General features: G+C 43.1%; 1 protein-coding gene across 4 annotated transcripts in view; it reads left to right on the top strand.

Annotated features, from left to right (window-relative positions):
- The first annotated feature begins 17,337 nt into the window (after positions 1 to 17,337).
- Positions 17,338 to 20,287, top strand: part of CREB5 (cAMP responsive element binding protein 5) — a 415,936-nt gene continuing 412,986 nt past the window's right edge. For 2 of the 4 annotated variants that reach the window (XM_063708435.1, XM_055347246.1), the window contains exon 1: positions 17,338 to 17,429. The gene's annotated coding sequence lies outside the window, so the exon portion shown is untranslated. The remainder of the gene's footprint in view (positions 17,430 to 20,287) is intronic. The other 2 variants (XM_063708434.1, XM_063708433.1) reach the window with 1 other exon arrangement.

A 20,287-nucleotide genomic window follows, 5' to 3' on the forward strand; every position in this document is an offset into this window, starting at 1 on the left:
AAAACCAAATATCGCATGTTCTCACTTGTAAGTGGAAGCTAAATGGTGAGAACACATGGACACAAAGAGGGGAACAACACACACTGGGGCCTACTTGAGGGTGGACGGAGGGAGAAAGGAGAGGATCAGAAAAAATAACTGTTGGGTACTAGTCTTAGTATTTGGGTGATGAAATAGCTGTACAACAAAACTCTGTGACATGAGTTTGTCTATATGACAGACCTGCACAGGTACCCCTGAACCTAAAATAAAAGTTTAAAAAAATAAAGAAAAATTTCTTTAAAAAAGAGCATGCTTCTCACCATTCTTGATCTAAGGGACTGCTCTAAGCCTCAGCAGATCCTGGTCTCTGGCTGTGGTCGCCTCTTTGATTCTCTTCAAGTGGCTGGGTCATTCTATTAGCTTGGTGTAAAAATAATTGCGGTTTTTGGTATTATTTTCAATGGCAAAAACCGCAATTACTTTTGCACCAACCAAATACATGTTATGCCTTGCTTCTGACAGCCCAGGTTTATGTGGGATTACATGTTATGGGTTTTGCAATATTTGTCTTGTTGGTTTCACTTTGGGGTCTTTCTAATTCACTCTTGACCTTGACTGATGATAGATCAATATTTCCACTGCCTATCTGCCTTTCATAGACCCTTAGAATTTCAGTTTAGAGTGATCTGATAGTTCATCTAGTCAAATCCTCATTTTTATACATATAGAAAAGGAGATCAGGAGGACAGAAGAGATTTTCGAGGTACAGGTTACACCTTAGTCCCATAACTAGACCTCATCTGTCTCATGACATGATTTCAGCTGTGGTGAGGGCAGGTTTACTGCCACCTCAGACCCTCTTTGTTTACTCAATTGTCCTTTTTTAATTAAAGCCATATCTCTCAACCCACAAAGCAGCAATTTTTTTTTTTTTTTTTTTGAGGCAGAGTTTCGCTCTTGTTGCCTACACTGGAGTGCCATGGTGTGATCTTGGCTCACCGCAACCTCTGCCTCTTAGGTTCAAGCGATTCTCCTGTCTCAGCCTCCCAAACAGCTGGGATTACAGGCATGCGCCACCACGCCTGGCTAATTTTTTGTTATTTTTAGTAGAGACGGAGTTTCTCCATGTTGATCAGGCTGGTCTTGAACTCCTCACCTCAGGTGATCCACCCACCTTGACCTCCCAAAGTGCTGGGATTTACAGGCGTGAGCCACCATATCCAGCCATAGCAATGTTTTTAAGTCAAGAAATTTCAAATATTTTTACTGAGTCTGACTCGTCTCTCAAAATCATTGCTTCCTCAGACTGTGTTTCACAAAGCAGCGAGCTAAAGGTTTAGGTTTTCAAACAACTCTCCCCTGTTTCTTCTCTCTGCTCTATTTCTGCCCATCTCTCTACTCATTTAAACTTTTCTTGGTTACTTTGATATTTTGATGATTGATTGTGGATTCTGGTATCATTGCTTTTTCTTCTAGATCCTAATTACCTGTCCTATGTTCTCACCTAGTCTTATTGTGGTGAAAATTCAGGTCAACTTTTGGCTTCTAGTCTGACATAAAAAGAGCTTGGCAGTCAACACTGCCATCTTCATAACTGAAGCTCAACAGCTGTCTAACGAAAAACAGGTTGTTCTAAATAATAATAGCAACAATATATTGGGGGACTATAGCTTAGGAATAAGTGAAAGGAATGAGAGCAACATTGTAAGAGATGAGGGGAGGAATTGGGAATTCTCTGTTACAAGATACCTGCATTACCTGTGAAATGGTGTAGTGTTAAAGTGGACTTGGGACTGGGCGCGGTGGCTCACGCCTGTAATCCCAGCACTTTGGGAGGCCAAGGTAGGTGGATCACCTGAGGTCAGGAGTTTGAGCCCAGTCTGGCCAACATGGTGAAACCTCATCTCTACCAAAAATACTAAAATTAGCCAGGTGCAGTTGTGCACACCTGTAGTCCCAGTTACTGGGGAGGCTGAGGCAGGAGAATCACTTGATCTGGTCAAGGCTGCAGTGAGCTGACATCATACCACTGCACTCTAGCCTGGGGGATGGAGCAAGACTCTGTCTCAAAAACAAACAAACAAACAAAAAAAAAGTGGACTTGGATTGGTAGTAAATGTATATTGCAAACTCTAGGGTGACCACCACATTTTTTTTAAAAAAGAAATATAATTGATATTTTAAGAGAAGAGAGAAAATGGAATCATATAAAATATTCCATTAAATACAGAGAAGGCATAAAAAGAGTAGAAAGCAAACAAAGAAAAAGAAACAAGGGTAATGAATAGAAAACAGTTACAAATAGGGTAGATATTAATCCAACTACATCAATAATCACTTTAAATGTGAATGGCTTAAGTAAGCCAAGTAAAGGACAGGGACTAATGGAGTAGATTAAAAAAAAGAAGACCCAGCTATATGCTGTCTACAAGAACCCACTTTACATGTGAAAACACATGTAGATTAAAAGTAAAGGTAGGGAGAAAGGTACACCATGCTAATACTACTAAAAATAAATCTGGAGTCGCTGTATTAATTTCAGATAAGTTAGTCCTTAAGGCTAGTAACAGTTAAGCAGAGGGCTAGGTGTTCTTAAGAGCCCTTGCTTTTTCCTCGTATATAATTTATGTTAAAAGAGGGTCCCCCACCTTTTCACATTCAGCACAGCCAAATTTCCCCTACATTTGACAGTGTGCACACTGTAATTTAGTGATATGCATGCCTGTTGAGTGTTCAAGTCTGATTTGGCTTCACCAAGAATAGAACAATGTTTCTAAAAAGTTTGTCATGAAAAGAAGCCCATTTAGAAATTCATCCTCTAACCATTGCATTTTATTTATTGATTTTTATAAAGAAAGAATAAAATAATTATCGTATTTTCCTATTTTGCTTTGCCACGCCTTTTGCTTTTAGAACTTCTTTGAATTGGAGTGACTTCTATGTACTGGGAAAAGTTCATCAAACTATCTTCCTTTCTGCTTTGAAAAGACACAGATTATCTCTATTCCCTGAAGGGGGAAAAGGATGACAGCTACTTCCCTGGGGGTCTTAGGAGAAAAAAATTTAGGGTTTTAAAATTTTACTATATATTCGAGAATATTGTCTAAATTTTCATTGGAAAATTGTCTATATTAGGGTCTTCATTTAAACAAAAACCATTTTAAATGACGTCTGTCAATCTCATCATAATCTCAGATTCCAAAATGCAATTAGTTTGGAGTATTCGTCTATTCTCAAGGGCAACAAACCCATTCCAAAGGAGGATGTAGCCATATCTATTAGTGGTCAAGGACAGTTTCTTTCCACACTTGTTCTGTGATACGAACTTCCCTTTTATACAATCCTCATTCCAGAGACATGATTTATAGTGGGTGAAGATGAATATTTGTTAGGAACAAAGAAAAGGAAGAAAGAGAGGTCCTGCCTTCTCACTGATCTTCCTGATGTTTCTGTTTTCAATTTCCTTCACGATCCAGCGTTAGTGCATGTCAGGACAGGGTTGGTGTTAAACCAGGTTCTCCCCTACTCCTTTCTTTTTCCAACTGGCTTCCTTGGGTAGCAAATATCTGACTTGCACTATTCTCCACGTTGCAACAGTTTGGTTTACATTGTGTACTACATGCAGTGGGATATGCTCCAATTACAGAGAACATCGTAAACAGGCCTCTGCTTTAATAAAGATATAAAACCTTTTTACCCTGGTGGGGCCAAGAATCTCAACCCAAAGGAAGCATTCTATGAAATGGTCTACAAACTAGGGCAAGGAGTTTTTTCTTTCTTTCTTTCTTTCTTTCTTTTTTTTTTTTCTGTAGTAACTCCAGGCAAATTCCTCAGAAATCAGATTGGCAAGGGAAAAGAAGGGGTGGGCTGGAACACTGGAATTTGGGCTTGCTGAATGCATGCCATTCCCTTGCCACATAGTACAATTCAACGCCAACTGCAGAAAGAAAGATCTAAGTCAGAAGTGTGATGCAGACACAAGGCAATCATCAGCTCAATTAAACTGGTTATTCTACAAATAACCTAGAAACAGCAGGATTGCCAAACAATCTCCAGCCCCTGAAACATTTGCAAATGAGCATGACGACTGAGATTTTTCTTTCTTTGTAGCCATACACTGTCACATTTTAATGATGAATTATAGACATGGGCTTTTGGCAGCAGACTGTAGCAAACATGATTCTACACTATTTTCTTTTAATCAGAAGATACAAAGGCTTAGAGATATATGGCACGGTGCCTGAGAAAGAGTTAGATAAAGCTCTAGAAAGAAGGGTGTGGGATGGAAATATACATATGCTTCCCCTTCTTTTTGGATGCAAGGCAGATATGCTTTTATTGTTATAAGATACATGATCTTTTGTTTCATTTTAGGTGTTATTTTTGCACCTGTTGGGGATGTTTATAATAAAATATACAACTAGCTGGTATGGCATACGTATCTAATTCTATAATACACACTAATCTATATCAGTGTCATTTAAAAATTGCAAATTAAACATATTTTTTCATAAACTAGTAATATAATCTCTTGATGTCATAAATATGAAAGTAACATATTATTTATATAGTCATGATGTCAGGAGGATATTATTTAAGTACTTAATGGGATCAGAGGCTTAGTGCACAGGAAATATATTTTTTTCTATAAGTTTCCTGTGTCTGTTTTACTTAGTTTAATCATTTTAATTGCAATTTTTAAATTTTTAAAACAGGACTATAACTCTTGGCTGCTATTACTTCATTTTTATTCTGGCAAGTTCAGAAATACCCAGTAACATTGCAAAAATAAAGCCATAAGTTCTGAATTCTTCTCTGGCCCTGTCTTGTCTTATATCTTTCTGCCTTCATCTCCCTTTACCTTCTCTTCCTCCTTATACACTGGATTATTTATCCCTTACTCATTTCACTAGGCTTTGAGTATAAAAAGAAGAAACAAACCTGAGTCTCTTTTTATAAAGCAAGATTTCTTTATAATACATCTTAGATGCCATAAGGCTATGTAGATATTTTCTTGAGGAGTGTTTTTGTTCATAACAATGCCTAGCATTAGACGGTTAAATGATATGTGGAAACTGATTTCTCAGGAAGAATTTATTTTAAAGCCGCAGTGTAATGAGTTGAAAATACAGAGGAAAAAAACTCCAACACATGGATTGAAAAAAAAAAAAGTCCAGAGCTTTCGTTTAGGTCCCATATGTGAGGATGTGTGACATCCATCAGTGGGATAAACAGTGCCTGGTGGCTGATTTACAGAGTGGTATTCCTCTACAAGAAGGCAGCCATTCACCCCTTGACAATGAAATGAGTGATGGCAGCTGTATTCCAGAAGGATCTATTTGGGGAAACAAAACTTGGGATAGGGTGGGTCGGACATGAAAAGATAAGGAGACGTAAGGATCCCATCTGTTTGGCACTCTTGGGTTAGAGCCAGCCTCTGGAGTAGACAGCATCTCCCTCTCCCTCCAGATTGTGGGGGTATTGAGAATTTGCATCTAGGAGACTCAAGCAGGCCACAGCTGCCCCTCAGTCAGTTTATTTGGGCTAGAATCATTGGCATCTTTTAAGAGTAATTAAAGTCTCACATAAGATATCAAACAGATAAAAATCTGTCTTATAAGCAAAACTGAAATTGGTGGTTTGTACATGAAATCTGACAAATGGAGGACTATACCACGGATGCAGGAGAGTTTAAAAACAGGATTCGTACTCCTAAACCATCACAACACCTAAACTTGATGACTATGAACCACTGAAAGCCTGTCCCACGTGTCTCATTTAATCATGACAACCCTATGAAGCCAGTATCATTGTCATCTCTTCTATTCTGCAGATTAGTGCACTGCAGTATAGAGAGGGAGGTGTATTAACTTTTGCCTATGGAGCTAGTAAGAGGTAGAACCAGGATTCTTTTTTTTAATCATTTTTTATTATGTAAAATATACATAACAAAATTGACCATTTTAACTATTTAAAAATGTACAATTCAGTGATACTAAGTACATTTATAATGTTAGATAACCGTTGCTGTTATCTAATTCCAGAATATTTTCATATTCCCAAAGAGAAACTTTGTTGCCATTAAACAGTAACTCCTCATTTCCCCTTCCTCTTGGATCTGGGATTCAAACTCACGAAACCTGAGATTAAAGCCCCAAGTTTAAGCACCAGGCTCTACCACCTTTAACAGTACCACCATTTTCTCCTTCATTGTGTATTTGACTTAATTCCAGGTTTTAGTGTTTGCTTTTTGTGTCGGGCCTCGTGAGTAGAGCCCTGCATGGTGAAGGAATAGCAGCCGTAGAATAGTTCCAGAATAATGGAGGCTTTGTGGCAAAGGTAGACGTCAGGGCGCAAGTCAGCCTTAGCACTGCTAACTTAGCATCACTTACTAGCCTGCGGGTAGTTCTAACAACTAAGCAAGAAGGCCAGGATGTTGTGCTAAGCTGATGAATCAGTTTACAAATATGAACTTTTGCTATCCCATATCAATGGAATCATCAGGGACTTCAAGTTTAAAAATCATTCAGCTTCCTATACTGCTATTTCCATAGCTAATAGGGAGAATATATATTGCTTTATAGCAAATCGCATGCTGGACTTAGTGTCTTTCTAAACTCTATATTATGCCCAGATGTTGAAAAGTCTTCTCTTGAAATTAAAGTAAATTTATGCAACTATATTATTTGGTAAGATCAGACAATTAATATTATTATTATTATTTTTGAGACAGGGTTTTGCTCTGTTGCCCAGGCTGGAATGCAGTGGCAGGATCATGGCTCACTACAGCCTTGGCCTCTGAGGCTCAAGCGATCCTCCCACCTCAGCCTCCCAAGCAGCTGGGACCACAGGCATGCACTACAACACCTGGCTAATTTTTAAAAAATTTTATTGTAGAGACAGGGTCTCACTATGTTGCCCAGGCTGGTCTCAAACTCCTGGGCTCAAGCAATTCTCCTGCCTTGGCCTCCCAAAATGCTGGGATTACAAGGATGAGCCACCGCACATGGTCTAATATTTTTTCTTCCCATCTGATGTTCTATTATACATACCTATCATTATGTTACCATTTTGCAGTTGCTAAACTAAGAGCATGGGAAAAATTGAAGGGGCCAGGTAAGATGTAACAGAGATCTGATATAAGAGTGGGGAAGGCCTTTCTAGAATCATGAACCCAAGTATTGACATCATAACAAAACGTTGACTATATCGAAATTTAAAAGTTCTATATGGCAAAAGACAGCATAGACAAAGCTAAAAGTAAAAAGACAAATTAGAAAAAAAAATCTACAAAACAAGTGATAGGAAAATGGCTTCAGTCAACAGCCAAGGCAATCCTAAGCAAAAAGAACAAAGCCAGAAGCATCACATTACCTGACTTCAAACTATATTACAAAACAGCATCATTCTGGTAAAAAAAAAAAAATAGACACAGAGCAATGGAACAGAATAGAGACCCTGAAATAAAGCCACACACCTACAACCAACTAATCTTTGACAAAGTTGACAAAAATAAACAATGGAGAAAGAATATCCTATTCAATAAATAGTGCTGGGAAAACTGGCTAACCATATGCAGAAGAATGAAACTGGACCCCTACCTCTTACCGTATACAGAAATTTGGCCTGGCATAGTGTCTCACACCTATAATCCCAGCACTTTTGGAGGCTGAGTAGGAGGATTGCTTGAGCCCAGGAGTTTGAGATCAGCCTGGGCAACATAGCAAGACCTTGTCTCTACTAAACATAAAATTAAAAAATACGGCTGGGCGTGGTGGCTCACGCCTGTAATCCCAGCACTTTGGGAGGCAAGGTGGGTTGATCACCTAAGGTCAGGAGTTCGAGACAAGCCTGATCAAAATGGTGAAAACCTGTCTCTACTAAAAAAATACAAAAATTAGCTGGGCATGGTAGCAGGTGCCTGTAATCCTGGGTACTCGGGAGGCTGAGGCAGGAGAATCCCTTGAACCCAGGAGGTGGAGGTTGCAGTTAGCCAAGATAGTGCCATTGCCCTCCTGCCTGGATGGCAAGAGCGAAACTCTGTCTGAAACAGATACATGCACACACACACACACACACACACACACACACACACATTTTGAGGGTAGCTTGCTCAATAAAGCTAAATAATGTTAAGCAGGAGGGTGAAAGGAGAGACAAAGTGTCTTGAAATAAAAACACAGCAGAGCATGATGGACAATGGGGATTCTGGAGTCAGGACTAGGTTTGAAACTCAACTTCCTTACTTATTACCTGCGTGACCTTATTCAAATTACTTAGCCTCACTGAGCTTCAGTTCTCTCATTAATAAAATGGTAGTAATCATACCTTTCACCCAGAGTTGTCAGGATTAAACAGGATGGAAGATATAACAGGCTTGACCCAGAGTGGGTGCTCACAAATAATAGTGTTCTTTCCTTCTCTTCAGACTTTGACATAGCATTAAATAGCCACAGCAGTCCTGAAAATAGATGCTTTTGCTAAACAGCACAATGTCCCAGTGTACTGTTTATACTGCAGTCTCTTTAAGTGTCAAGTAAGGGCATTGTTATGAAAGCTATAGGCAGAATATTTTAAAACCAGGAAGGGGGAGGAGAGCCAGGTGGGGAAGTTTTATATTTTCTGATATCCACAGTGGGTAATATTCAGGATTCAAATGAAGTTCAGAGTAACTTCCCAGATTTTAAATATTCTGTGTCATGTAAGAACGAGGAGGAATTGCTGATCAATTAGGTTTAAAAGCTACTGAAATTCTCAAGAATCATTTTAAAAAGGTACTTATAAATGCCCCTAAAGAGATGAGAATAACCTTCCCCATCAGCAGTACATGAGTTCAATATGTGGTTAATGATGATACAAAAAGAAGTGCTGTGTGAAATATCAATTCATGTGAGATGATGCTCAATATTAATTTATGGGATATCAATAATGTTTTAGTCTAAATGAAACTTCCCTGTATATAAAACATTCCTAATTATTGTTAAACCATTACTTTCCACTTACCATTGATCTTAAGGAAATGACTAAAATTTTTGGAGTGTGCTGACACGGCACTATTATTCTGGGTCATTATTCAGAGCAGGTGTCAATCTCTTTCACTTAATCTCAAAGCAGAAAAAATAAAGACTAAGTAGTTTTTCCTTTAATCGAGTCTCTTTCAAAGAAAGAAAAACACATTAAGATAAGAGCAACTTTTATAGGGATGTTAACATGCTAATACTCTTTGAGATAGGTGAAGCCTTTGATTTTCAGCCAGGTTCAAGAGAAAACATTAAATTTTATAGAGTAGTGAATACAATAATTCCCTACAGAACTAGGTCAAGCCATTAGCAGCCAATGGTCTTCCAGATGAGGTTCACCAAGCTTAAACCAGGTGATCTAGCTGTCTCTTGTTATTTTTTTTAATTAATTTATTTTTTTAATTTTTAATTTTTTTATAATTTAAGTTCTAGGGTACAGGTACACAACGTACAGGTTTGTTACATATGTATACATGCGCCATGTTGGTGTGCTGCACCCATTAACTCGTCATTTACATTAGGTATATCTCCTAATGCTATCCTTCTCCCCTTTCCCCACCCACGACAGGCCCCGGTGTGTGATGTTCCCCATCCTGTGTCCAAGTGTTCTCATTGTTCAATTCCCACCTATGAGTGAGAACATGCGGTGTTTGGTTTTCTGTCCTTGTGATAGTTTGCTGAGAATGATGGTTTCCAGCTTCATCCATGTTCCTACAAAGGACATGAACTCATCCTTTTTTATGGCTGCATAGTATTCCATGGTGTATATGTGCCACATTTTGTTAATCCAGTCTATCATTGATGGACATTTGGGTTGGTTCCAAGTCTTTGCTATTGTGAATAGTGCCGCAATAAACATACATGTGCATGTGTCTTTATAGCAGCATGATTTATAATCCTTTTGGTATATACCCATAATGGGATGGCTGGGTCAAATGGTATTTCTAGTTCTAGATCCCTGAGGAATCGCCACACTGTCTTCCACGATGGTTGAACTAGTTTACAGTCCCAACAACAGTGTAAAAGTGTTCCTATTTCTCCACATCCTCTCCAGCACCTGTTGTTTCCTGACTTTTTAATGATCACCATTCCAACTGGTGTGAGATGGTATCTCATTGTGGTTTTGATTTGCATTTCTCTGATGGCCAGTGATGATGAGCATTTTTTAATGTGTCTGTTGGCTGCATAAAGTCTTCTATTGAGTAGTATCTGTTCATATCCTTCGCCCACTTTTTGATGGGGTTGTTTGAGTTTTTCTTGTAAATTTGTTTAAGTTCTTTGTAGATTCTGGATATTAACTCTCTACTTTAAAGTTCATATGGAGCCAAAAAAGAGCCCGCATTGCCAAGACAATCTTAAGCCAAAGGAACAAAGCTGGAGGCATCACGCTACCTGACTTCAAGCTGTATACTACAAGGCTACAGTAATCAAAACAGCATGGTACTGGTGCCAAAACAGAGATATAGACAAATGGAACAGAACAGAGCCCTCAGAAATAATACCACACATCTACAACCATCTGATCTTTGACAAACCTGACAAAAACAAGCAATGGGGAAAGGATTCCTTATTTAATAAATGGTGCTGGGAAAACTGGCTAGCCATATGTAGAAAGCTGAAACTGGATCCTTTCCTTACACCTCATACAAAAATTAATTCAAGATGGATTAAAGACTTAAATGTTAGGCCTAAAACCATAAAAACCCTAGAGGAAAACCTAGGCAATACCATTCAGGACATAGGCATGGGCAAGGACTTCATGACTAAAACACCAAAAGCAATGGCAACAAAAGCCAAAATTGACAAATGGGATCTAATTAAACTAAAGAGCTTCTTCACAGCAAAAGAAACTACCATCAGAGTGTATAGGCAATCTACAGCATGGGAGAAAATTTTTACAGTCTAGTTGTCTCTTGTTAAACAACATTTCAAAGTTGATACGCACCTGCACCTCCAATCCAAGAGCATGGCATTTTTGAGTTACACCTGTTAGGATTCCAAGATGTAATTCTGAAAACTAAATCATACTAGAGTTAATAATTATACAACCACTGGTGTAAAAATGCATTTGTATGTCAAGACTGGAAGGGTAAAGTGTGATGGCTTCAACTAGAACATCAGCTTGTATAAAATTGCTCTGTTGCTCACAAACTCAGTGCAGATTTGTTAACCTAAAGGTACCATCTCATTCAAATACAGCTGGCTTATGCTAAGACTCAAAAACTGGACTCAGGGCCAGTTGGATTGATTCCTCCATCTAACCCACAGAACTTCAATATTATATCTTATATGCAATTTTATGTAACTAATATTTATTGAGCACATTCTAAATGCCAGGCACAGGGCTAAGCACTTGACATTAATTATTTCATTAAATTCTCCCCAAAACCTTACAGGGCATAATAATATCTAAGACTATTTTTCCAGTAACTACTAGTGCCGGACATTGTTTTAAGCATGTTACATATATTAACTCACTGAATCCTTGCAGTAGGAGATAGATGCTGATATTATCTCCATTTTGTAGATGAAGAATCTGAACTTCAGAGAGGTAAAAAAAAATTGGCCCTGATCACGCACCTAGTAAGTGACAAGGCTACGGCTGTCAAATCTCTTGCTGTCTGCTGCCTTTCCTGTCAGCATGTGAGCATGGAGCTGGGGGTCTGGTGGATCCTGTCAATCATATGTCTGTGGGCAGCACCTGACACATAATTTTTGAACCCAATGCTAACTGAAAATGCAGGGCCTCTTGTTTAAAAGGCAAGGGAAAACTGCCACCGAAGATAATAAATAGAAAGTTTTTCCTCTCTTGCAAAGTCAATCTCTTGACTTGTCATGGTATGTTTTATTTGCTATTTAATGTCACTTTAAATAGCAAAAAATTAAAATGTTACATTATTAGCATTAATTTTACTGTTCATCTTTACATCCTGCAATGCTAGTTTTAAATGTAAATATAAGATCACTTCAGTTGTATGTGAAATCACTCAAATCCCATAATTTGTATGTCATGGCCTGTACATGCATATGTATTTTGTTCTTACCAGAACGTGGATACACTGTACAAAACAAGCTCAACCACCTTTATTTCACTTCTTGATGTGCACACGTTCTGCCAACTCTCTGCTTTCTGTTTACGTGTGATGAGGAAAGATGGAAAAGAAAAAGAACTATGGGCCGCCCTATCTTTCTCTTGCCTTCTATGTCATCATTTTCAGTGTATGTGGTTGCCTAACACAGGGGCCTAATGCAGGTAAGATAGGGTCCTTGGTTGTTTATGTTTCTTGGGATGCCATTGATTTTTTTTGCATCCCAAGAAAGTTCTGGTTTGAAAGGAAAGCATGACCTCTCAGGGCTGTCAGCCTTACCTCTCCTCTCCCATCCCACTCAGTCAGAGAGATCATGAATTTACCTTGTATTTGATTTGAGTCTTGCTGGATTCCCATGCACTTTGGGTCCACTGGAATTTGGTGCTCCTGAGGCATCATGAGCAAGAAATAGCAGACATGCCGTGATCACCAACCTCCTCATGCACATGCTCCACCAGGCTTCTTTTATAAAGCGTAAGTTCAAAGATAAAATTATTAAGAATTTCAAGATAGCGACAGCGAGCCTTAAACCAAATATGGGACCATTCTGAGCATGAGATGAGGCCCTGTGTGACCAGGTATCACAGGCCATGAAGCCAGTCCTGTCTGTCTGGAATGGCTTTTGATTAACCAGGCACAGAGTTTGGATGGAGGCTGGTGGCTTTTCCTACTCACTGCCAATCTCTGGCTTGTTCTCAATTTTCCTGATTCTTGCATCCTCAAACTAACTTGTGCTCAGGACTACCAAAGTATGGAGTGCCTTCAGGCAGGCACTGGGACAGGCAACAGCAATGTGGGTTCTTTTCTCATCTCTGCCATGCCCCAGCTGTGCAATTCTGGGTAAGTTACTCAGCCTTTCTAAGAGTAAGGTTCCAGCTGCCTCACAGAGTTGTGAAGATTAACAGAGAAAATGCACATAAATCCCTTAGCTCAAGGCTTGGCACAGAGCAAATGCTTGGTAAATGTTAGTTAACCGTGTTGTGGTTTTCACAGTTTTGGATGCATTTTGCAGTTTCATTTATTTGGAAATCTTTATCCCTTCAAATAAGGTAATGAAGAAACCTGGTGAAGACCCATTTTAGAAGGGATGGAAACTTCCCAATGGGACGATAGCTAGATGTTTAACCACAAAATGGGCTTCAGCAGCATCCCTTTCCCCATCACTGTCAACTTAGTTAAGAAAAGCCTAAAATAAAATTTAAAAAGTGGGAAAAGGTCACTCTGAGTGATGTGGGCAGAAGGGATGAGGAGAAGCCTTCTCTAGGGTTATGTTCATCTTTTTGGGAAGCTGCTAGAGGATTGGTCTCTTTTCCTTTTTTTGAAACAGGGTCTCACTCTATCATCCATGCTGGAGTGCTGTGGCGCAGTCACTGCTCATCGCAGCCTTGATCCTCCTGGGTTCAAACAATCCTTCCATCTCAGCCTCCTGAGTAGCTGAGACCACAGGTGCACACCACCATGCCTGGCTAATTTTTAAAAACTTTTTGTAGAGACGCTCAGGCTGTCTATGTTGCCCAAGCTGGTCTCGAACTCCCAGGATCAAGTTATCCTCCCGTCTCAGCCTCCCAAAGAGCTGTGGTTACAGGTGTGAGCCACTGCACCTGGCCTTGATCTCAAGCATATGAATCTTGGGTCATATTTTTTGAGTGTCTCAGGCTGACCTCTTTTCTTCTCCCTCATCAGCTTCCTCCTGGATCCCTGCCCATCTATGAATTCATTAAACTAGAGTCACTCAAAGGATGTGTGTGTGGTGGTGATAGGTGGGGAGTTCCCCAGACGCTTGCATCAGAATCACAAATGCAGAATCCTGGACCCAATGCCAAACCTTGGAACTAAAATCCCTGGGGACGTCTGACTCAAGAAACTGACTTTAATAAGTTGCCTAGGTGTTTTTTGCTTACTCCACTAAGTTTGAGAAGTTCTTTGGGAGCCTAGGAGCTGGGAAGAAAGAGACCATTTTTTGTTTTCTGACTTCAGCACTGGGCAGATCTGCTAATGTTTGCCGAATGTTGGAGAAATGACTGAACCCAAAGTACAGAGCTAAAGAATTTCTTCCCATCTGAGGCCTCTTGGGATGGTTTTATTCAGGCCTGATTAAGCACTAGTAAGGCTGTAAATGTCTTAAAATACTAAAATTCTTCCATGGGAGTTGGTAAATACCTAGTGCTTCCCCACTGGCCCAGCTGCCTTGTCCTCTCCCTTCCACTGCCCAGGATCCAGCAACTAAAGGGTTAACCCCTGGTCTCCCAGGGGTCTCATCTATTCTCATTGGTCACTGCAGGTGCCAGTCAGCTCTGCATAGGTCCAACCTCTCTGCCACCGCCAATGGTACCTCGGGGGTTGGCTGTGTCCAGCCTGTACTCCTGTTCTGTGGAGGGAAATGGGATGAGCATTGGGAGAATCTCGGGTGGGTGGTACCCCAGCCAGTTTACCTTGGTTCTGGTGTAAGCGTCCCTGTCTCCACACGTCTGACAGGCCACAATGGATGGAGTCGTGGTGGGTGAGAGGGCATTCCTAGTGGTGGTGCTGGCACCCCAGGGGGCAAATGCCCCAGGCCATGGCCACCGCCAGTGGAGGCACCCTTAGAGATGCTCTTGCATAGCTGCTCTCAGCAACTGCAGCCTCCATGAAACTCTGGCTCTGAGAAATCCTGGGAGAGACTGAGTGAGCATGAGGCAGAAATGTGAGTCCACAAACACAGGGGCTCTGCCAGCGCATTTGACAGATGAGAGGCTGCTTGATCCAGATGACACATGCAGAAGGCAATGTGGGGCTGGGGGAATTATGGGGTAAAGGTTCCCTTTTCATTTATTTAGTTAAGTTTGTAAAAAAAAAAAATCACCAAATGCCCACCTATCACAGCATTAGCCAAAATACCTTTATTAATAAAAAGAGAGTGAGTGCTTCCATAGTATTTGCCCTGTGCCAAACACAATTCTTTTTTTTCTTTTTTCCTTTTTTTTTTTTTTTGAGACAGAGTTTCGCTCTTGTCACCCGGGTTGGAGTGCAATGGTGTGATCTCAGCTCACTGCAACCTCCGCCTCCCAGATTCAAGCGATTCTCCTGCCTCAGCCTCTCGAGTAGCTGAGATTACAGGCACCCACCACCACACCCAGCTAATTTTTGTATTTTCAGTAGAGACGGGGGTTTCACCATGTTGGTCAGGCTGGTCTCGAACTCCTGACCTCAGGTGATCCACCTGCCTCGGCCTCCCAAAGTGCTGGGATTACAGGTGTGAACCACTGTGCCCGGCCCCAAGCACAATTCTTAACTCAAGTAATAAAATTCTTAACTCGAGTCGCTGTAGTTATCATCACCATCCTCATTCATAGTTGAGGAAACTGAGAACCAGGCGTCAAGTAGCAGAGCTAAAATTTGAATTCAGGCAGGCTGACACTAGAGTCTACACTAATAAATACCTCTTCTTTTCTTCAGTTTACATTTAGAAATGATTTGTGTGTGTGTGTGAGATCTGGAATATGTAAAAATCTCAGTCTGTAATATGACAGCTAGAAACCTTTTGCATGAAATTGCAATGATTTTATTTCTACAATAAGTAGAAAACTCAGTGATGAACTCTGAATAAGGCTGTGAGGATCAAACAGTCATCAGTCCCTGTGGTTTCAAGGAACACTAAAGGGCAAGGGGCCATTTAAACACTTAAAAACAGAAACAACATGCTAAGCTCTTCCATTTAGTATGTCAAAACCAGCTCAGAAGTATGTGACAATCCAGGCAATGTATTACAGTTTCTAGCCAGTCCAGTCATGATTCTCTGGCAAACTGCACCGTCATGGTTGTGACGCATTGGGATGAGAGGTACTATATAAATGTCAGATGTTACATAAATGTCAGAAATGATTATTGTTTATTAACGAGGGCTAAACTGTTTCTAAGCAAAGCTCCATCTCCCAGCCAATGTGTTCTTAGCAAAGGTTCCAACCACCAGTAACCCACAAGAAGGGAATGCTTACCTCTGGCTCTATGAAGGAGCCCGGTTGGGATCTGGGCTTGAAAACAGGGATTGAGTTGGGCCCAGTGCCACCCCTTGCTCATCAAGTGATCTCAGGCCAGCCCCCAACCTTCTGGTGTCTGCCTTAGCTCACCTGTAGAATGGGGATAATTATAATACCTGTCCTACTTCTGGTACCCGGGTTGGTGTGAGAAACAAGGGAATTCACGTGGTCGCAAGCGCTTTGTAAGGTGTGAGGGGCTGCGAGGTTGGCATTGGTCGTCTAGAATAGGGCTGGATTTAGCCCATGCCTTCTCTTTGAATCCTACTCAAAGGGAGAACTTCTGAAAGGAAATTCAGCAGGGGGATGGTGACAGTGATGGTGACGGCCGGATACTGGAGACGCCAGGTTCCTCTCGTTGCAGACCAGGCGCCCGGATCCTGCAGTCTGGCCCTGGCTCTGCCGCTTCCCAGCCCGTGAGCTTGGGCCAGTTACCGAAGAGGCTCTGGAAGTGACAGCCAAGGGCCCCTTCGGCTCTGACGCCGTGTCTAAATCAGGCTCATCACTTGGCTCTAGCTGTGATTCACCTTTCGCCTTAGGAGCAACTCTCCCTACAGCTTCTCAGACGCATGAAGCAGGGGTCCCGCGAAGGGTGGGGCTGTGTATTTCATGAGAGTGTGCACCATAAGGAAGTTATTCTCCTGGAGGAGGTGAGATGGGGGGGCGGTGAAGAAGGGGTGACAAGTGAGTGCTCTGAGAAGCCAGGATGCAGGGAACACTGAAATGAGGTCATGACTGTCGCAAGCAAAAAGGAGCTGGACATCCTCCGGTGGGGGAGGGAGGAGCGTCCTGCATTTCTGTTTGCAAAGTCTCTTCCCACATCCTTCAGCATCCCCCTCCCCACCTCTCCCCTACCCCCATCCCTACACCTTTCAAATCCCATCAGGCCCTCCCCGCAGAAGAGCCCACGCCCGCGCCTCCTCCGTGGTCTTGTCTGAAACCATAAGGATTGTTTCCAAGCTGACTCACACCACTAATGTCAGGGAGCCGTGTCACACGGCGCTGGGCTCTGCAAGCTGTTGCTTGCGCAGTCGCCCCCGCCGCTGCCGCTCCCGGGCGGGTGCACCAGGGTCCGCGCGGGAGGGGCGGGGTCGGGGCGGGGTCGGGGCGGGGCCGGGGCGGGGCCTGCCCCCTCGACGCGCCGGCCCCGCCCCTCGCTCCGTCCCTCCTCAGCGGACCGCAATGATTTAGAAGTTCAGGAATCCCACGTGACGTCACCGGGGGGGTGATGTAATGCACTCTAAATAGAATGTATTGTAATCTTTGCTCAGTCCAACGTGGTCCCTTCACCCGGGCTCCGCTCTTGCCTTCTCCACACTTGTTTGGTAAGTTCCTAAAAATACGGCTCGGCCACTTCTGGGGCTTTTGCATTTAGCCACTTTTGTTGCACTTGCCGCGGGAGCCATCTCGGGAGTGTACTTGTTTGCAGGGGTTGGTTCTCGGCAGCAGCCGCGAGGTTACTTGGTCCAGTGGGCAGGTCACAGGGCAAGGAGTAGGGAAGATGCGATGCATTTTTTTCTGGAGGGTGATCTGTGTTTGTAAACATTTTGGCGGACCAGAGGGAAGTCCGGCCCCGAGTGCTGGTAGACTGTGGAATTCGGCTGTGTCCTGAGGCCACCCTAGAGACCCCGCGCCGCGTGAGTGCCGGAGCGCTCGGTGGCCGCCGCGCCGCGCGCCTGGAGGGATGCTAACGTGGAGCCGGCGCCGAGTCCGCCCGGCGTGCGTGCGTGTGTGGGAGCGCGCGAGTCCCCTGACGCGGGGACCAGTTATGAATCGGGGGTGTGTGTTTGCCTCCAGAGACCTGGCAAGGTGCGGAGCCCTCCAGAAGTGCGGTCAAGCGGCAGCGGAGACGGCGAGCCAGGAACCTCCCCCCGCGTCCCCAGCTTCCCAGCGTGGCGGCGGAACCCCCGGAGAAAGTTTGCAAACTTCCAGCGGGCGCGGCGAGGACGCCGGGTCACCTAGGGGGCGGGTGGGCGCGCGCGCAGGGGGCTCGCTCTCCCCGGTGCGGAGCTGCAGCTGCCACCTCTCCCGCCGGGCTGGCGGCTGCAGCGGGTGGGCGCGCGCCCGGGGAGGGGAGGTCGCCCTCGGAGGGCGCTTGGCTTTCGCTCCAGGCGCTCCGGGCTGGAGAGCGGCGAGGCTCCGTCCGCTCCAGTCCACTCCTCCGGCCGCCTCCTGCCTCCGCGGCTTTCTTGCTGGCATCGTTACCTCTTCCCGGCCGCTGCCCCAAATGACAGCTCCGGCTCGAGCCTTGGCGGCGCCCAGGCAATTCCCAAGACCTGGCGGCGGAGTCTCCCCCTGCGGCAGATTCTCGGCAGAATCACTTGAACTTTTCACGAAGTTCTTAGAGGGGCAAGATGCGAAGGAAGGAACCAAGGAGATGTTTTCTCTCAGCAGCTGCATCCCGCTTCTTCTTTGCCATAGATTTATTTTTAAGGGGCGTCTGGTAGATAAAGCCCTAGACCTTGTCCACACTGTCACCCCCATCCCCAACTTTCCCTGGACCGGTGCCGCCCCCACTTGATGCTTGCTCAAGGCCGGGGACTGGAGCGGGCTACTTGTACATTTCGTTGTCAGTCTGCAGAATGTGTTTGATTTTTATTTTTCCCTCCTTCTCTGACATGTGTCAAGGAATAAAGACTGGATACAGGTCCATTACGTCATTCTGCAGGCCAGTAAGTGTTTGATTAACGGCTTGAGCTCCTCAAGGGTTCAGGAGCTTAGAATGCTGACAAAGCAACTCTGCTTTGCATCCCCCTACCCTCCCCACAACACACTCGTGCAATCGCCGGCTCCCTGGGCATCTTTATTGCCCTCTCTTCCCAACCCCTCCCTCTCCACCACTCCCCCGTCTACAGCGTTATCACTCTAGCCCCGCCCCCGCCTTTTTACAGCTTTCCCTGGGGCGAGCACGGTCCCTGGAGTGTGGGTAAAAGCTTCTGGGGTCTGAGGGGACCACTGAACCTGATCAGCGCGCAATCTGCCCTTTTGTAGTATTTAAGAAAGGCACCAGCAAGCCTTCTCTTCTAGGGCGAAAATGCTTAGTCCTGATAGAAAAGGCAAATCAGGAAATGTTTGCAAGCGTTATGATAATACTCTGTCCTCGTGGTGGTGACTTAGGAAAGCAATACACCCACTGCAAACAAAGTATTTCACTTTACATAGTGCCTGCCCTTTAGCAGAAGAGGGATGCTGACAAAATCAGGTTTAGCTGAAAGGATCAAGACTAAACGTTTCATTTCCAAAGTGAGGGAATGTGAGTCGTTGAACCTAAACTTCCATACAATAAATTGCTGCGTGCGTTAGTTTCTAGCTCTTAACCTTAAGTTTCTATGTTGAAAGAGGAAGTCGAATACGTAAGTCATTGAATTGAGTCAGAACCTCCGTATCTGGCAGTTGAAATAAAGACCCTGTGTATGACTTGTTGCAAGGGATCAAAGTAAAAAGAACCCTCGGTGGGGGGGGGGGGGGGGGGGGTGTGGGTGGGTGAGGGAGGTGTGCAGCAGAAATTAAATAAAAAAAAGTATTAACAGAGTTTTGGATAGAGGGAAAGAGGGGATTGGAGTGGTCCCTGATTTGGAGTTGGTGAAGACTAAATAAAGAAAATTTTATATTGCAAATATGTGGGAATTTCTTGAAGAACACATGTTTTCTTATAATTAGATCTACTTTCTTCAAAGCGAAAGCCATGCTGTAGGGTAGGCATTTGTGAAACTCCTGTCTGGGGTCTAATTGACATCCTTCCCCAAGTTTGTGGCAGGATTTAGTATTTATTCACATCTAGAGATGAAATAGTGTAACCTCCATACAATATATGTGCATCGAAAATGTTGAACTTCTTGTTTGTGATGCATAGACTTAAAGGAAAAAAAAATGGCCCAGTCATGGGCACTGGAAAGTGTGATTAATGATCAGTGATTTAGTGATCAGTGATTAGTGGTTTTATTCAAACTGTTACCTCTGACCAGAAGCACACATCAGAGGATTAACAGGCTCTTTAGATAAATGCTCATTAGTGGAAGGGGAAAAGCAAAGATAATAGGCATGCACCCAGGGACAACTTTCGAAGAAAATCATTCCCGTCTTCAGAATAATAAGCTCTATTAACAGAAAGCCCTTTTAATTTAAAACTTGCTTTTATCTTGTAAATCAAAGTTAGATGTAAAAGTTTGTAGTGCCATTATAA

The sequence above is a fragment of the Gorilla gorilla genome, chromosome 6 (genome assembly GCF_029281585.2).
Source record: "Gorilla gorilla gorilla isolate KB3781 chromosome 6, NHGRI_mGorGor1-v2.1_pri, whole genome shotgun sequence".
NCBI lineage: Eukaryota > Metazoa > Chordata > Mammalia > Primates > Hominidae > Gorilla > Gorilla gorilla.